At 43.0% G+C, this 17,320-nt stretch overlaps 1 long non-coding RNA gene across 2 annotated transcripts; it reads right to left on the bottom strand.

The window, feature by feature from the left end:
- Window positions 1–10,572: 10,572 nt before the first annotated feature.
- Window positions 10,573–17,036, bottom strand: LOC128803687 (uncharacterized). 2 transcript variants are annotated; one of them, XR_008435809.1, is made up of 3 exons: window positions 16,128–17,036; window positions 15,065–15,235; window positions 10,573–12,726 (listed from the first exon to the last, which is right to left on the bottom strand). It is a non-coding gene; the product is annotated as an uncharacterized LOC128803687 (long non-coding RNA). The 2 variants fall into 2 exon arrangements; XR_008435810.1 differs by having other exon boundaries at window positions 10,573–11,845.
- Between the last annotated feature and the right edge of the window lie 284 nt (window positions 17,037–17,320).

Here is a 17,320-nt window from a genome sequence, read left to right as displayed (position 1 = left end):
TACTTGGTCTTGGTTTGCTTATTTTTTAAGCTAGGATTTCTTTACTTCTGAAAATTGTTTTCATTATTTTTCTCAACTAAATCTTTTACTGGCTAAACTTTGCTCTAGAACGAAATACGACGCTTTCTGAAGATACTGGTGATCAAATGACACAGTCTGGATTTGTGCTTCTGGTGTAGTTTATTCAAGCAAAATCTTCCAGGAAAAATCTTACCTGATTGTTATTTACAAAAGTAAAACAAAGGTTCAACAGATACTACAGCAACAATTGCTGCTTTTTTGCTGTGTCGTTCATGCACAGAAGTGTGAACAGGTGCTTATATTTTATGGAAAGCATTTGGGTCTTCTCCCATGTAGAATGCTCCTTTTGAGGGGGAACGGTATTTATTTTATTTTCTAAAAATATGTGGTAGTAACATCAGAACACAGATCAGTGTAACATAATGTAGATTTTATCTGAAATTGCATGGGAGTGTGTATTGGCTCAGGCTTTGGCTGGTCTTCAAAACACAGGACCATCTTGTAGTGTGGTGTGAGTGCTCCGTCAATAGCTCATTTTCTCAGCATATAGACCACTGAAACCAAAATTGTGTAAAACATGGGCTGGATGTTTTAAAACCCACAGCCTGGATTTTTTCTTCCAAGGCTTTTAAAATCTGACTGTTATAAGAGGTTGGAATCTGATTCAAGCAAATTGGGCCAGACAGGGCTTCTGCTGAGCTGCAAGGAGAGGGGAGCAGTGTGGAGCAGCTTAGATTCCCCAGCACGGGCACTGGGACACCTTAGTGATTTGACACATTCTGAGTTGAAAACTTTAAAACTCTCTTTCACAGATACAGGCTGTGATTTAATTTCTTATGCTGTGATTTTATGCCATGCAAAAGATTTCCTGGAATATTGTGCGGTAGCTCAGATTCATGTGCATTAATGCCCCCAAGAAGGTCTTTCAAGCTCTCAGGACAAGATTGATCCTTCTGTCAATGATTCTGTGCTCTTGCCATCCTCATGATGGCTCCCATCTATCTTGTGATCCTGCTGGATGCAGGCACCTACTCCAGCAGCCTGGGACGGTGGCCAGCCACATACTGGTGGTCATGCACACCTTGTGTCTTGCCTTTCATCACCTTAAATTTCTACTGCATCCTCGTGGAATGGCTGTCTGGGTGGAGAGGAGGCAAAGTTGCCTTGCAGAAATGTTCTGCATCACAAACCAGCACCATGGTGTGGTCCAAGCTCTGGGCACATGAGGTACTTGAAGCCTGACCTTAAAGAGTTCTCAGCACGGGGTGCTGGTCCCTTGAACCTGCTTTGTGTGGGAGGGGGCCAGATATATCAGTCATCTTTGCTGTCTGTCCCGTGAATCAGAAGGAAATCCTTGCAGACTGTTGAAGAAAGATGCATTGCTTCAGAGCACAAGTGACGCATGTATTGCTTGTGGGGAAGCAAATGGTCGGTTAACGAATCCCATATGCCAGATCCAGTGGTACCTCTGAGACAAGGTGCCTGGGTGACTCTTTAACATAAATCTTTCTGGAATATTGGAATAAGCTGGAGAAAAAAAAAATAAATCTATCTGTCACTTGCATTAAACACAAGAGTCCAAACAAAAATGTGTGACATCCAGCCTTCCTCCAAGGCTTGGTTACAAAACAGCAAAAGTTATCTGGCATCAAAATGTCACGGTATGTTGGGAAGTAAGAAATTAGTGTCCTAACATCTCTAGAGTCCTAACATCTCTAGAGCTTGAAGGAGAGGATGGGCTTGTGGACATCAGCTATTTTAAGTTTTTTGACCTTTTCTAGGTCGCACATACTCAGTTCTGTACAATGTGATGTCTGGAACAAGCACATCAGTTCTTGTCAGCACCATTCATTCCCACTATTTATTGTGGGATATTTCATTGTATTATATATACGCTTGTCTTGGACCAATCTATTTCAATCAATTTAGGAGGTTTGACAGAGAGAAACTGCACATGCTCTGTGATCAATCATGAGCAATTTTGAGCAAGCAGACAGAGATTCCAGAAAATGCAGAGTGAAAGATCCTGCGACTGGTTTGATCTTTCACCAAAATACAGCCTCCTGGCAATTCCAGTGTTATACCTGATGAGAATCCAATGAGTTGTGATGTTGCAGATTTAATGTTTAACTTGAGGCTACACCTAAAATATATATTCATCAGACGAACGGCATCCAAGGTATTGGAGCCTCACCCTCTAGAGCTCTCTCTTTGCAGTCCTTGGAAGGAGAAATTCAGCTCTCCCTTGGAGATGCCAATATTTATTTATTGAGTTTGCTTGTTTTGAGTGGAGTCAAGCCAAACCTAGAGATCCCAGTCAAGTGTGATGTCCCTTTCTTATGGACATTGGTATCTGCAGTAAGGGGTTATAGAAACTGAACTTTTACAACTAATGTGAGAGATGAAAGAGGCACAGAGATTTTCTTAGCAGCTATGGGAAGTCTGTGGCTGCTTCAACAAGGTTTTGTGTGCAGTGGTATCTAAAATTTGCATCCTTCACTCCTCTCCTGATACAATTTAATTTTTCTCTTGTATGAGAGCATTCAAGACTGAAAGTTATAAATTTTACAGAAAAGAGCCAGAAGGAAAAATCTGATTTCTTGTACAACACGGATCAACATATTGCATCTGATTGCTCACAAGTAAAAAACACAGCACTGTACCAGCTACTAGGAAGAAAATTAACTCTATCCCAGCCAAAATCAGAAAAAGGTATGGGTTTTAGTAATGTTGCAGCATTTATTTAAAATCTTGATTAAAATATCAAAGCAATATTGAATTCATCCTTTCTGGAAGTAGGAGGATTGATTTTATCTTCATGAACTGGCTCTTGGATATATAAAGCGTGAAGAAAGTTACAGTTCTCAGAGCTCTCTGAGAGTAAATAGCCTCCAAAAGCAGGTTTCCATGCTCTTCAAGACTGATGTATTGTTAAGGTGCCAGCTGGGAACAGTTGTGAAATTTTCATCTTGGATGTATGGCCTGGGGTCTGTATCACTGAACTGAGGCCCATGATACCACCCTATTGAAAACAGACTTTGTTTCACCAACTCATCTCCAGCCTGTCTCCCCGTGTCAGTACCAGGAGCAGAGCTTGTGCAGCAAGGCAGAAAGATCACTGGCACTACAGATGAAATGTGTGTTTCATCCCCATAAATCATAGTATCACAGTCTTCAGAGTGCTCTGAAGGAGCGGACAACATGAACTGAGACAGCATTACAGACAGCTTCCAAAGAAGGCATTCAAGAAGATGGCTTAAAAAAATTAGAGAGATATATTATTAGTGTACAAAATGAAATGTTGATGTTTATTTGAGATGTTACAATGTTTTCATAGAAATACCAAAGTTTATTATGTACTGATGCCTGGAAACAGTGCAATAGCTCCAGAAGTACCCATCACTGGAAGTTTATGTAATCAGCAGCTAGTGACAGTGGTTGCAGTTCTCTGGAATATTTTTGATCTTACAGCAGTCCAGGGCATTGTTGCTGCTCTTCAGCACCATCTCTTGACACTGTTTCTAATTATTTGAATTAGAAACAGCAATCATACAGGCAAAAACGCAGCTTCCCCAGCACAACTATGTAATTCAGTAAATGCATGACCAAGGGGGTGATTTGAAATGGGATAAATGTAGCAGAAAAAGGCTGCACAAGAGTATGGCTGCCTGCTTGCCAGTAGTCCAGAAAAAAATTATTTTCCTTTAATCCATTATTATTATTATTTAATAAACCAGATAACTCATCCATATACAGATCATTGTAACAAAGTAGGGAATGTTTTAAATTTTGGCCTCAAAGTATTGGGTCACCTTTCCTTGTCAAAACCATGGCAAAATTCAAACTCATTGAGAAATCTTGCTCAGAGTAAAAAAGATGCCACCAATCTCAAATAAGCCAACACTTCATGGTCTGATAATAATATATGTATATGCATAATATTTGTGCCCTTGAAAAATCAATGAGTATTAAAAACCTGCACAGGTACAGGATACAATGTGTGTTCTTGCTTTGCTGTGTTGTTTGTGGCAAAATTCCTCCAAGTCAGTTGCAAGGAGACTATGATGCTCCCTGAAACTCAAAAACCTTTGCAATTTGTCTCCCTTTGCCATCAGTATAAGTGCCTGTTGGACTTCCCTGGAGAAATTGCTTACATTTAATAAAGTTTATACATTGCATGTGTTTAAAAAAGAAAACCTACTGGGTAATCCTATCTCTTGCAACATCTGTAAATAGATTTGCTTCTTGAGAGCAAGAATGATTTGTAACTCACAACAAAGCTAAAGTAGCATGACTAAATTAAGAGAAGCGTTCAGGCAGCTGGAACACAATTACAGTATCAATGCACTTGCTGTGTTAATGTGATATTAAGGTTATGAATGTCATGAAACTGGAACCAGCGTGCACAAAGATGCACTTCCTTCCTTCCTGTGGTGTTTGTCTGCTCAAGCTGACATGGAAATATCTGTGTTAGCTGAACAGGACCCGAGGACTACCTGCGGGTTTCGTGCGCGCAGACGGGAGATGCCAGCTCAGCTCATGGGCAGCGACACACACTGTGCTCTGTCAGAGAGATTTTGCTCTTATCCTGCTTGTTTTCCTCAGTCTGAGGGATTCAGGAAGTGAGTTGCTATTGAGAGCTGTTGCTCTCTTTGCACAGGAACACCAGGAGACCGGACAGGGGGCTGGGCACCTCTCACCTTCGCCTAACTCTTCCAGGAGCTGCTGTGGGGCTTCCCCTAGGGCAGCAGGAAGGACCTGCGGGAATGCAGCCCTTGGCTGGGATGCACTGCAGCTGCAGTGGCTTTCTCAGGGTCTTGGTTTCCAGTGGAGCATCATTAGCCAAAGGTGAGTGTCCCCTGGTCTCTGCAAAGAGCATTTCCTGCAGCAATAGAGCTGCCATGGGCCCTCTGCAGCATCAGTCTGTGCTCACAAGGACAGAGTGAAGGTGTTGGGTACCAAACCATTTTAACTGCGGTGAAACCTGGGTCCAGCCTCACTTTCTGGAGCCCACTTTGGGATACACAGGTGATAACTTCCTGGAAGGGATTTGCAGCAGGGTATGAGGAACATGTGGCAGGATCTGGAGTTACCTCAGCCCTCCACTCTGGTGAGGATCTTAACCAGACACCAAGAGCAGGGTTGCCACGTAAATCTGGGATACTTGAACTCTGGATGCAAAACACCGTATGAGACACGTTCTGCAGAGCCAGGTCACTGACACAACTTTATGGATGTGATTGCACCAGTAAGTAGAAGAGTTTGTTTTCTGGCTCCTAAGCCAAAATTGCAGGTTCAGCCATAGCTGAGGTCTTGCTTCTGCAAAGAGGAAAGCATCCTCATCTTCATGGCAGCTGATATGAAGAAAGTCCTGAGAAACACCATGAAAACACCACGTTTAACTTAATCTTTGCATTTGTTTTCCCCCTTCCTGTTTTGCTTTATATTAATATATTTCTTAGCATTTCTTGCCATGAAAACATTTCTCTGCAGGAAGGAAAAACCTGTGGGAACAAAAGAAATCCTCTGTCAGGCTGGCTGCCTCACAAACAGACTTGCAGTAACAGCAGGTTTTTCTGAGAGACTGAATCATCATGCACCTCGCCTGGTGCTCACACTCTGGTCTCTAGGAGCAGTGTGGAGCTGTAAGCTGTGCTTACAGCTGGCTCCCCTGCCATGGTACTCAGCCCTGGGCTCAGGGGAAATCTTTGAGATGCTGTTTATCATTTTGGGGGTTCCTTAGTTGCAGAGTCTGAAAAAGAATGAAGGGTGAGTCATGGTCAACCAGCAGAATGGTCTCATCTCATGGAATTGAGGTTGCCTCTCACAGACCCTGGCAGGCAGTAGGAAGTTCTGTCTGAGTCCCCCAGGAGAGTGCTGGGGGCTGCAGAGGGCTGTGGGAGCCCAGACCAGTGTAGCCTTAGCCATGTTCACCTGGAGCAGCCCTTGGCTGGGTTTGGTCTCAGAGGATGCTGACTTGGATGATCAGAGCAGCAAGATCCAGGGGTGAGCAAGGAAACGAAGATGTTTGAGACCCATTGATGGGCTCTGCATGCAGGTGGTGTGACACAACTTGTGTCCCTGCACCTACACTTCCCTCCTTAAAGGTTGGGACTTCATGGATCTGCCTTCCAGGATGAGCTGCTGCTCTCTGCTGCTCTGTGCTTGTCTTCCCTGACTTTGCCTGGGGAATTTCAGCCAACACAGGCCACAATTTGCCAGCCCTTATTTTCTTTTCCATATTTCACCCAGTGAAGACTTTGGCAGAAGTTAGCTGCACCTTTGGGTATCACAAGCAAAGTCAGTAGGGAAGGATCCAGTAATTCCTCCACTTCCTTCTATGCACCATGATCCTGTTGTGACACCTTTTCAGGAGACTGAGCAAGGTTAAATATGTGAGGCCCACCTCACTCCAGATTCTTTTTAGAATGTCCTTTGCTACCCTCTGCTGTGTGATTTCTGCAACAAATCACTTGAATGTCAGGAATCTGCACATATTTCACCCAGGAACAACCAGTGATAAGTGTTAGTGCAGATTCATTAGTGCTGGCGTGATGACAATCTCTCAAATGTCAAGTCTGTGCACATGCCTGGGCCTTGTTTCTTTCAGTAAGGTCTATTTTTGTTAAAGGACAGCACAGAGTGCACATTCTTCATCCATTAATGCTGCTCTGCAAAGTCAGTATTTTCTACTGTGATGGGCTGCAGTGCTTGGGATGAGGAAGAAATGAGTGACCCAGAGGAATGAGTGAGATGCTTCAGAGGCTCCAGTGAGCTACTGTGACTGCTGCTAATAAGACTTGTAATGCTGCACACACACATCTGGGTTTTCTGTAGGTCTTTTCAAAACTCCTTGTAAATTTGAGGTGTCTGTTTTCTTTTGTCTACAATTCCTTCACAGATTTTTCATTCATTTTTGAATAGCTGCTGGGAAAAAAGGTACTGCATTGAGGGAAAGGAATGATTTATCCAAGCATGAAAGACATTTCAAAAGATGAATGTCCCAACCCTGGTTGTTAACCTTAAGACTCCAACATGAGGATTATGGTCTACTGAGAGCTAGTAACATTTTTTGTAAAGAAAAGGACCTTTCACCTCAGTATTGAATGAGGAGAACTGAAGAACTGCTCCCCTTTCTTTCTGCAGTAGAGTAAAACTGTCTTTTACCAGCATTATCAGGCTGCTGGCAGAACTTGGAGTCAGGTTCATAACAAACTGAATTAAGACTGTTTTAAAGAAGACCTGCATTTTTCTTTTTAATTTGCTTGTAATGCTAAGAAGTTTTCCACAGGGACTGCCTCAATTTGCCTCAGGTCATTTAACCACAATTCAGTTAACAGAAGTGATGGATTAATTTAATTTAAATGATCCAATATTCAATTTTGATTATAATTTGGAGAAGCTGCATGTTGAGTTACTCATTACTGGATTGACCTTTAGCCTCACAGAAGAACTGAAGATTGTGCCCCACGTCCTCCAGACAACACTGACAGATTTGTGTCCATGAGGTACTGGCTATGCATTGAAAATATGACAGGCCTGAAAGTCAATGCAGGACAAATGCTGACCTGTGACCAAATCCTTCACACTCTTCCCTTAAAGCAGGGAAGAGAGAGCAGATGACAACTGCCAATTTAACTTCTCACAGTAAGGAATTGTCATATGGATGCTTTTGTTGGATGAATTTTGGTCACATTCCTGGTTTAATTGACTAAATCTGGTTAAAAAGAACCTGGATGTATTGGTCTTCCCTTTCTGCCATCAGCCATAGCAAGGTCGGTTTTGCCCCACAGTGGACATGTCCCTAGTAGTGTCTGCTGGCAGCAGTGTCTGGCAGGGGGCATGATGTCCTGGATGGCCCTGTGGGCCGAGGAGGGAGGGTCATGGGCATGGTGCCCACCCCGAGTCTCCCTGCCTTCCCCCTCTGCTGCTGAAGGCTGCACAGGCAAGTGGACACCGAGGTGTGATGGGGCAATTCTGAGTGACCCAAGCAAGAGCTCTGACAGCCAGCCTTGGGGATATGCCCTGCAGAGGCACAGCTGAGGTGTGCTAGCATCCCAGCATGGACACAGTGCTGTGGAGCACCTGACCATCCTGTTGCTGAGATGTAAGCCTGTCTCCTGCAGGGATGCAAAGCTGGCTGGAGACCCTTTTCATTATGAAGGACACACCCACTCCCCTGTGCTCCCATGACTCTGGTGCCTGCAATGAGGGCCCTGCTGCCAGCAAAGCCTTGCGACTGCGTTTGCAGCCACGTTTACGGGTTTCCAGTTCTGCCCAGGCCCTGGCAGCCTTTGATCCAGCACAGCATCAAGATGCAGTGGAGTTGTGTCCTTCTGGGACTACTTCCCATCCAATTAAGCTTCTGTGTGCTGTGATCTCTCTCTCAGTAGTAAGCTGATCCTCTGGCAGGGTATTAGATCGAAAATTAATTAGTGGGAGCAAAATGTTGTGAATACATACACTGTTAAGTTTTTATTCTAATAACCTAGTTAATAATTTTGCTTCTTCAAGCAAAGAAAAATAGTGTGAATTCCAGCTCTTTGATCAGGCAGTGACATTTTGATGCTAAATTGCCAAGATAAGAATCCAGACCAATAGTGTTACACAAAAGAAATTTGAAAGCCTTTTGGTAGTTTTTAAAGTGCCCTTTCTGGAAGATGGACCAGACACTCAGAAAAATGTCTGTGCCCCAACATAATACCAAAAAATATTGGTGCTATATGAGGTGGGATGGAAGTTGTGCATTATCCCTGGTAACTGGATTGAACTGCAAAGTACTCAAGACTTTAATTATTTTCCTTAGGCTCTGTTGTGAGTGGAGGCTTTTGGGAATCTCAGCGATGTAGATCAGGCTGCAGGAGAACACCCCCTCTGATGCCAATGCTCCTTGCTCTGCTATTCCTGTCCAGCCAAAGCAGAACATGATTTTTCTCCAAAGTTGAGCAACACTTAATTTTTTTTTCCTTCTTAATATTTTCATTCATATTCCTCAAAAATATACAGGAACTTTATCTGCTTGGTACAGATCTTCACCGGTGACACTCAATATTCTCATTTTGTTTTGAATTGGCCTAATTGATTAGAGATCATGTTGCAATGACAGTCTGCAGGCAGGCTGTAGGAGTCTACAGAGGCAGTCTCTTCTAACTGAAAGAGATAGAGCACCTTCCTAGGAGCAAATAATGAGTTTGACCATTTACATTGGTATTTACATGAACAACCCATTTAACATAAACATCAGAGCAGATGGGCTCCAGCATTCCAATGCCTTGCAGCCATGAGCAGCATGGGAATCCCAGCTCAGCAGATAGCAGCACTAACAGGAGCTCCCTGTGTTCTGTAGGACAGGTCAGCAGTGTTCATTTGCAGGTTTGCTGCACTAACAGGAGATGATTTAATGCTGGCATTTTGAAATTGGTTGTTTTACTGTGGTAGCACAGAGGCAAGGATGTGGGGTTAGGGTGAGGTGGGATGCTTTTCCCATCTGGGACTCTACTTACAAGCTAGCAGAATATTTTTTTTTATTCTGAGCTTAGTTTTCCCTCTTTCCTTTCATGTAAACCTTTCTATTTTGACATGAAATCACTAATGCAATCCACTGGGACATTTACTGTGGGCTGTCATCATCACCAGAGTGCACAGAAATATTAGCTGTGGATCAGCTTGGAGTTGTTTGGGGCAGAGGACATGTGGCTCAACAAAAATTGCTCATGGGATCATTCTTAGCAGAGTGAGCTTAGACAGGGATTTTTTATAAATCTGGCACCAGAGCTGTGACATTTGTGCCCTCTGCTTGATGGAGGTTGAGACTGGAATACTCCAGGCTTCTCTATGCAACCCTTCATCACCTAATTAGAAACTTCAAACCTTTCTGAACAGAAAAATAATTGGAAAACCTCTGTCACACTTCTACAAGTTAAAAAATACAATTCTCCAAGTTCAAAATTACAGTTTATGGTAGCCTCCAGAAACTGGGATAGTACTTATCTGTTAGATACCATCTGCCTTGATACCCTTAAGCTCTTTCTAAATGGAGGGGAACTGCAAGGAAAAGTGATGTACTGGAGTCTCACACCTGATTTCTCAGCACTGGAGTGCCTTGAATAACCACTTTTGGTGTTAGTTAGTTTGGAAATAATGTCAATTATTGCTTCGGACAATTTCTGTCTAGCCCAGCATATTTCTGATGGTGGCCTTACGCAGTGAAACTTCTGTGTTTTGAAAGTGGCTGACATTATCTGGTCAAACACCAAATAGATTTGTTTGCTGTGACTTCACTGAACTCTGTTTTGATCTTTAGATTCTCCTTAGAGTGCTGTCTTGCAGACAGCACACTTCAGTTTTATGTCCCTGTCTGGAGAAAGACTTTCAACTGCAAAGGTGTTATAATATTTTCAAAGCTATTTTTCATCACAGATAAAGATCTATACTTGCCTACAGTCAACACCTTTGAAACACCATAAGCAAAACAGAAGCCATCAACAAGCTGCATTAATAGTTTAGAAAGGTATTTAATTATTAATGATGAAACTTCAGCATATTCTTCATATAAAACTTCAGTGTAAAGTAGTTGGCTTCAGATGCACTTCTCTCTGCTCAATACTGGGAACAGTTTATAGGGCTTTTATTTATCAGAGAACATCAGCATCATTTAGTTAACTCTGAAGAAGTGTATTTAAGGCATTTTGCTTGCATGGATGTTGTTTGCTGTTTGGGTAGGCAGGAGTCAGCACAGGCTTCTTTGGTTTCTGCCTGCAATACTGGCACAGGGGGGGTGCATGGAGTACAGGTTACTTAGAAAGCATGGAAATAAGGTATTTCATTACAGGTTCTCAAATAACACAATGAAACTGCCATGGTCTGAGCAACTCTACTGATAGCTGAGACCCCAGGAGCTGAGCCAGGAGACTCAGTCTGTCACAGCTCTGGTAATTGGCTATGAATAGTCATTTGATCTTCCAAACTCAAGTTTTCCAGGTATTATAGCAGCCCCCTTTGTAAATGTTTCTGGAGTTAGAAACAGCTTATTGTTCCTCAACAACCTTAAAGGGCTGGGAATTCAAAATGGATTAGGAATAATAATATCTAAATATTATTATCAGAAAGTTAATTTATCTAGCCAGACAAGAATGTAATTTCCTCCCTGATGCCCATTAAAGGACCCTTTAATGTGCAACATTGATTTTATGTTATAACATCAACATTTTAATTTGCTCTGCCAGAACAGGTGTCTCTGTATCACTCTCCTCTGCATATTTGGCTTTCTTGGGGAAGCTGGAGATGGCATGAGAGAGTCATGGACACAGAGTTCATGTTTCTGTCCTTGGCTTGTCTCAGGTTTAAATTAAACATGTGCAGCATGAGGTGAGGGCAAATGAGGAATATGGGCTGAAATGGTAAAATAGATTTACAGGAGACAAAAGGAAGTTTCTCAGAAGCACTCCTCAGCCCTCTCACTACCAGCATCTCTCCTGTTATGGATGCTCTTACTCTGCCTTCCCAGGCAAATTTTTTCTCTTTTGTAAAAGGATCTTAACATTTCCTGCATTCATAGCATTGCATCCAAATGTATAATTCCAGAGAATCAATGAATTTTCACAAGCCCTCAGATTTACCAGGGCAGAAGATGTTAAAAGCTCACTGATTTCTCAAAAGATCATTGTTAAACAAGGAAATTGAATATTGACTTCCTGAGGTTGAAGTTGGTGCCTGTTCCCACAGCTCTGGGGTATGCTTCACCTTCTGCAGAGTTGTCCAGATGTGTCACCCCTTGATGGAGCTTGGGTCACTGCATGAAGTGACTTGTAGTCTGATGTCCTCCCTGTCCTCAGGGAAAACACCATAAACAGCAGGATAATGAGGCTGAGAACACAGATTCACAGGCAGATTTTTTTACACGTTTATTGGTACAGCCAGTGGATAGGAAAGAAAAGGTTAGAAATAAAGAATGATGTAGTCTTATACAGTAGCAGAACTAGAGGGAGTGAACTTCATAGCTTCTGCTGGGAGTTCATCTTTGACTATTGCTGGCCTATACCTGCTGGGCACCACTTTTATCTCTGACTCAAAGGACACTTCTGAAGAAATTTCCTTCTCTGGCAGTTTTTAAACTTGAAAATATCTCATAATCTAAAGCATTTCAAAGAGGAAAAAGAGACTCTGGACCCATTTGCAAGAATGTTATCATGCTGCCCTCTAAAACACTGTTTCCCCCCCATATGTGAAATGTGAAAAAAGCGCTGAAGAAAAGAGAAGAAAAGAAGGCCAGGTACCAAGTCAATGAGCTTGGAAAACAAAGCAGCATTTGGAGACAGGTTCATTTAGCACTATGTCTGTGATGTTTTTAGTCACCTTGGGAGCTTTTAGACCTCTGGATTCTGAAGATCAGAGATGAGGATCTTGCTTTTTACAAAAAGTAAGTTTTTTGTCTTTGTGCTTGCAGAAGAAATACCATCCAAATAACAGCCTAAGTCAAGAGAACACTTTGCTATTTAAAGAAAATTTTGTTTGGACTTGGGGGAATCTGGCTCATGATACTTAAATATTTGAACCTGGCGGTAGCAACCCAACTCTCTGTTTCTCCACTTAAAACTTCCACAGGCTCTTCACAAAGTAAAAATGGTGGTGCCAACAGTCAGGGATCTGACTCCTCCCTATTTGTGCAAGAAGTCACATAATGGCACACCTTTGAGCTTTGGTGTCCTGAAACAAGAACAAGAGGAAAAAGAAAGTCAAGCTCCACATCCAATTGTACATTGATTTAACTGGCTTGAGTCCCTTCTCCAAGGAAAATCCTGCAAGAGCAGAGACCTGGACTTGATCCGAAAGTTATATTCATATTTCAAATCAAGATCCAGCTCTTCTAGCAACATTTCTATTGTGAAATCAGGAAATGGAAAGTTTCTCACATTTTTTCAGTTCAAGAAAGTAGATAGATGGAAGCACAATCATTTGCCATTTTGCAGGTATCTTATTTTCATTCTACAAGAAATGTGTACCATAGAAATTACTACTGCATAAGAGGTCACTAAAGTTTCATATTGAGGCACAGTGAAATGCGAACTTCTTGAGCAGGCTTTTGTTTCTCATCTGAAAATCCCATATGGAGAATGGAGATATTATGGAAGTCTTTCTCTTAGGTAGAGCATGAGAGCTCTCAGATGTTTTTGTCTCCCATGGCAGATTGCCTATCACTGTCCTAGGCAAATAAGCTGATCCAGAACAGCACTCCCTGTCTTCAGTGTATTCCCAAATAAAAATCACCTTTCCCATGTGGACAAGTACAAGGAAGGTCAACTGTCTTTCTGTTCACTGTGCACCTCGTGCACATGTGTGGCAATCCTTTGGCATGTGGAAATTTGCTCCAGAGGCCCTTATCACATAAGAAACAAATTTTTAGACCAGCACCACTACTATGAACTCACTAGATGTCCATGCACATCCCCTCGATTCCTGGGGCTCTTATTTGTCATTTTGTTGTGAGAGAGAGCCTGGTTAAATGAAAACCAGGGAAGAGCATTAGCACAACTTCAGCACTCCTGCAAGGAGCTGTTGCCACTCTCAATATCATCAAGCTCTGGCAGAGGAGGGGCTGTGGGTCTGTGGCTCAGCTGAGCGGCTGCACAACTTGGTGCAGCTTTTGAGGCTGTAAATGAGTTTTAATCAACATTGACAATTGCGTGCATCCATGTCTTTTCTGCAGAAAGTGTGCAGAAAGTCCTGCAGAAACAAGAGCAATTAGTCTGGCTAAAAACAAGGCTGTGGAGCAGGCAAAAAGGAGTCCAAGCAAGTAAGCATGCTTTTCCATTGAAACAATTGGCATAGTGTAGTTCTACGAAGCATTTCCTTAATTTCCAATGCTATTTTCATTCACTGAGCTCCATGTTACTTGCTAATTAAAAAAAAACCAAAAGAAACAGAGCAAGGGTTCTCATTTGAAAGGCTTCATCTGCCTTTTTGAAGTAAGAAGTTAAAGCAAAGCACAAGTTGGTAGCTTAAATTCAGATCTCAGCGCAGATCTCCTTCTATCAAAGACGTTTGCTAGCGCAGAGGTCACTGTCACTGCAGAGGGGACACCTGGGGTATGCAGCCTGTGAGATAATTCTCTGGTTACCATGTTATGCAGTGCCTATCAAAAGCTTAATGTCCACATTATCCATACCCTCACCCTGACCTGGATCTGTTTCATTCTAGAGCCAAAGTAGCTTCCAGCCAGGTCAAAATGGATGTGGCAGAAGTAGTAAAATTAATGCTTAAATTTTTTTTGATCCCACACACATTCTGCTCTGAGAGGTTGATGCCTTACTCAAGGATTGGATGTTTGACGCTCTGTTTGTTTGCCTCTGTGTTCTGTGTTTGTCTCTGTTCTCTGTGTTTTGACTTCATGCATCCAAAACACCATCAAACAGAAGTAGAATTAACAAATCCTTAGTGTGCTTGGGGTTGAGTGGTCATATCAGCATGGAGAAGCGTCTGGCCATGGCACCTTCCTTCATTTTGGGGAGCAAGGGAAGACTGAATGCCTCCTTGGTTAGACATAGTAGAAAACTATTGCATGTAGGCAAAGTGATGAGGATGGTGAGCCACTGGAACTGGTTCCTGAGAGAAGTTACGGATGCCCCACATTGGAAGAGTTCGAAGTCACATTGGACTAGGCTTTGAGCAACCTGATCTAGTGAAAGATGTCCCTGCCCATGGTCAGGGGCTGGACTAGATCTTTAAAGGTCCCATACAACCCAAACCATTCTATGATTCTATGATGAAGTGATTAATTTGGACCCTGCTCTGATTGAAAACCCTCAATAAGAAGGAAAGATATGGTAGCTGCTGAATATTTGTGAGACAAGGAGGAAAACCATAAAGGTTCAGCTTTTTAGGCAACTGAAGATGTGCTTTCTGTGAAACTATGAGGAAAAAAGAAACAAAGAAACAAAAGAAAAAAGAAACAAAGCATGAAACTTTGGGTGGAAGGAGGTCCTGATGGTCTCTTATTGTATACTTATGGGAAAAAAATGCTTTACATACTTGGAAAATAACATACCTCTTAGCCTTTCTTCCTAGTAGAAATACTTTGCAATTTTGCTCAATTCCTTGGCTCAAAAGAAGCAACTACCCAGGCAATTCAGACCAAGCTTCAGTTCATAGCCCTGGTTTCCTTCTGCATCACAGGAAAGCAGAGTGGTGATTGCTCTGGTGCTGCTTCCTGGCTGTCCTGAGGATGAACACTGAGTAAATGAAGCCGAACAAATCCAACATGGGGAATATTATCACCAGTACACAGCAAATGAGTCACACAATGTTGCAGGTATTTGAGTGTAGAAATTTTCTCTGCCTGATTATTTGAATTAAAGCACATTATGTTTGATTGTGTCAGTAGAAAAGATTTTTCATCCAGTAACATTTTTAGATTACTTGTTCTTCCTCATGCATTTACTTGCAGTAAATGAAAAGAAAACTTAGATGTTTAGCGATCTCTTTTTATACTGTTGAGTATAGACATAAGTTCTTTAAGACAGGGATATTATTGTTATTTAACTGCTTGGTGCATCCTGGGTGGAGTCTGATCTTGAAACAGTACCACTCTAATAAAACAGGAACATAATAGTGTCTATGGGAGGGCACTTACTGAAATTACTTTTTAGATGTTGTCAAGCACTTTTATTTACCGAATAGATAATAGACTATAAATTAGAGGTAATAATTAAAATTTTGAACTTACCTAAATGTAATTTCCAAGGAGATAAGGGTATTCCTGTTCATAAAATCTACAGCGCTCAGTTAGAAAGATGACAATTCAAGTGATCTATGATATTCTAAAGCAGCAATTCACAAAGCTGTGGCAGTTAGTAACAACTATCAGGTGACAAAGAAAGATGGATCAAAACATGTTTCTACAAAACATGTCCATTATGAATGACAAGTATTAATAAATACCGCTGATTTTAATGCAAATAAACATCACATTAATAAACATATTCCAGTGAGAAGCCCTTCATATTTTAAATACAGTCTGTGTTTCTTGCCATTGTCTCAAAGGCTGAGAGCATTTAGGTCTTAAATCTTCTAAATTTCAACCTCTCAGTCAAGATCAGTTTTTGTCCTACCATGGGATGTCCTTGGCCAGCCATAGCCTTCACAAACAGCAGCTGAAGAAAGAGGAAAAAAAGGGTGGTGGAGACCCATCCTTCAGCTCCTGCCTTCAGAAGATCTGTGCGTGGAGATCCTCTCCTCAGTCTCTGAAGGTTTGGGGAATGGAGAGGCTGGCTCTAACTTTCTGTAAGGCACTTAGTGTAAGTGGTTAAATTTACATGGTAGAGTAGCGGTTTGGGTGGCCAGAAAAGAAAGGGCTTGGTGCGCATCTCAGGGACTGCAGGGGAGAAGATGCCTCACAGCCACACTCCATGGTGAAAAGCTGCCCCACAGTCATCAAAACAAGATTCAATTAGCTGGGGGCCCAGGCTGACCCCAGTGAATGTCCTGCTTGGTCCTCTGCCTGAAAAGGGGAAATTAGTATGTCATAGCAAACCTGTGGGAAGTGGTGATGCTGTAGCTGGGGACAAGGAGAGTGCTGGCACAGGGACAGCAGGGGAAGAGGATCTGTCCAGGCTGTGCAGGGAGGATAGCTCTGCTCTCCCACACAGGGCTGCCCAGGGCATTACAGTCACCGCTCCCTTCTGCTTGGCCCTCACCACTCGCCTTGGCACTGGGGTCTCTGGGCTCTGGTCTAAAGCACCACAAAGCATCTTTCTCAGGCTGGGAGTGTGGGTGTCCATGCAACAAAGACCGTCATGGGGCCTCCTCTACGATTTCCCTTGTGCTACTGCCCAGTGCTCGCTGGGCAAGGAACCATTTGTGTCTCCAGCTGCAGCACTGAAGCACGTGCTTTGTCCCCAAGACCTGTCAGGTGCTCTCAGCGGGGAGGAATGTGCAGTGTAATTAGCACTCAGCATCCCAGAAAGCACCAAAGGTGTGCCCTGGCAGAGGCTCTGGCAGGCTCTGCTGTGCCCCTGGGGAAGCTGCTGCCTCTCATGGCTGCAGGCCTCGAGCCTGGCCTGGCCCTGCTGGGGCTGGTGGGCCTGCCTCCAGCGCTGCAGCCCTGCACTCCCGCACGGGCTGTCTGCGCCTTGTGAGCCCCAGGGAGAAATCTGCCCTGGGATTAGTCTCCAGCAGCCCTGGCTGCTGCCATTCCTGCTCAGCTCCCTGTGCAGAGCTGGCTCTATGCTGTGCAGGGAGTCGAGATGCCCATGGGGTCCATGGTGCCCTGGGAAGGGCATGCCAGGGCTGGGCAATCTGGCAA

The sequence above is a fragment of the Vidua macroura genome, chromosome 2 (genome assembly GCF_024509145.1).
Source record: "Vidua macroura isolate BioBank_ID:100142 chromosome 2, ASM2450914v1, whole genome shotgun sequence".
Taxonomy (NCBI): Eukaryota; Metazoa; Chordata; class Aves; order Passeriformes; family Viduidae; genus Vidua; species Vidua macroura.
The sequence above is the reverse complement of the archived record's forward strand: the minus strand, read 5'-3'. Positions and strand labels throughout refer to the sequence as shown.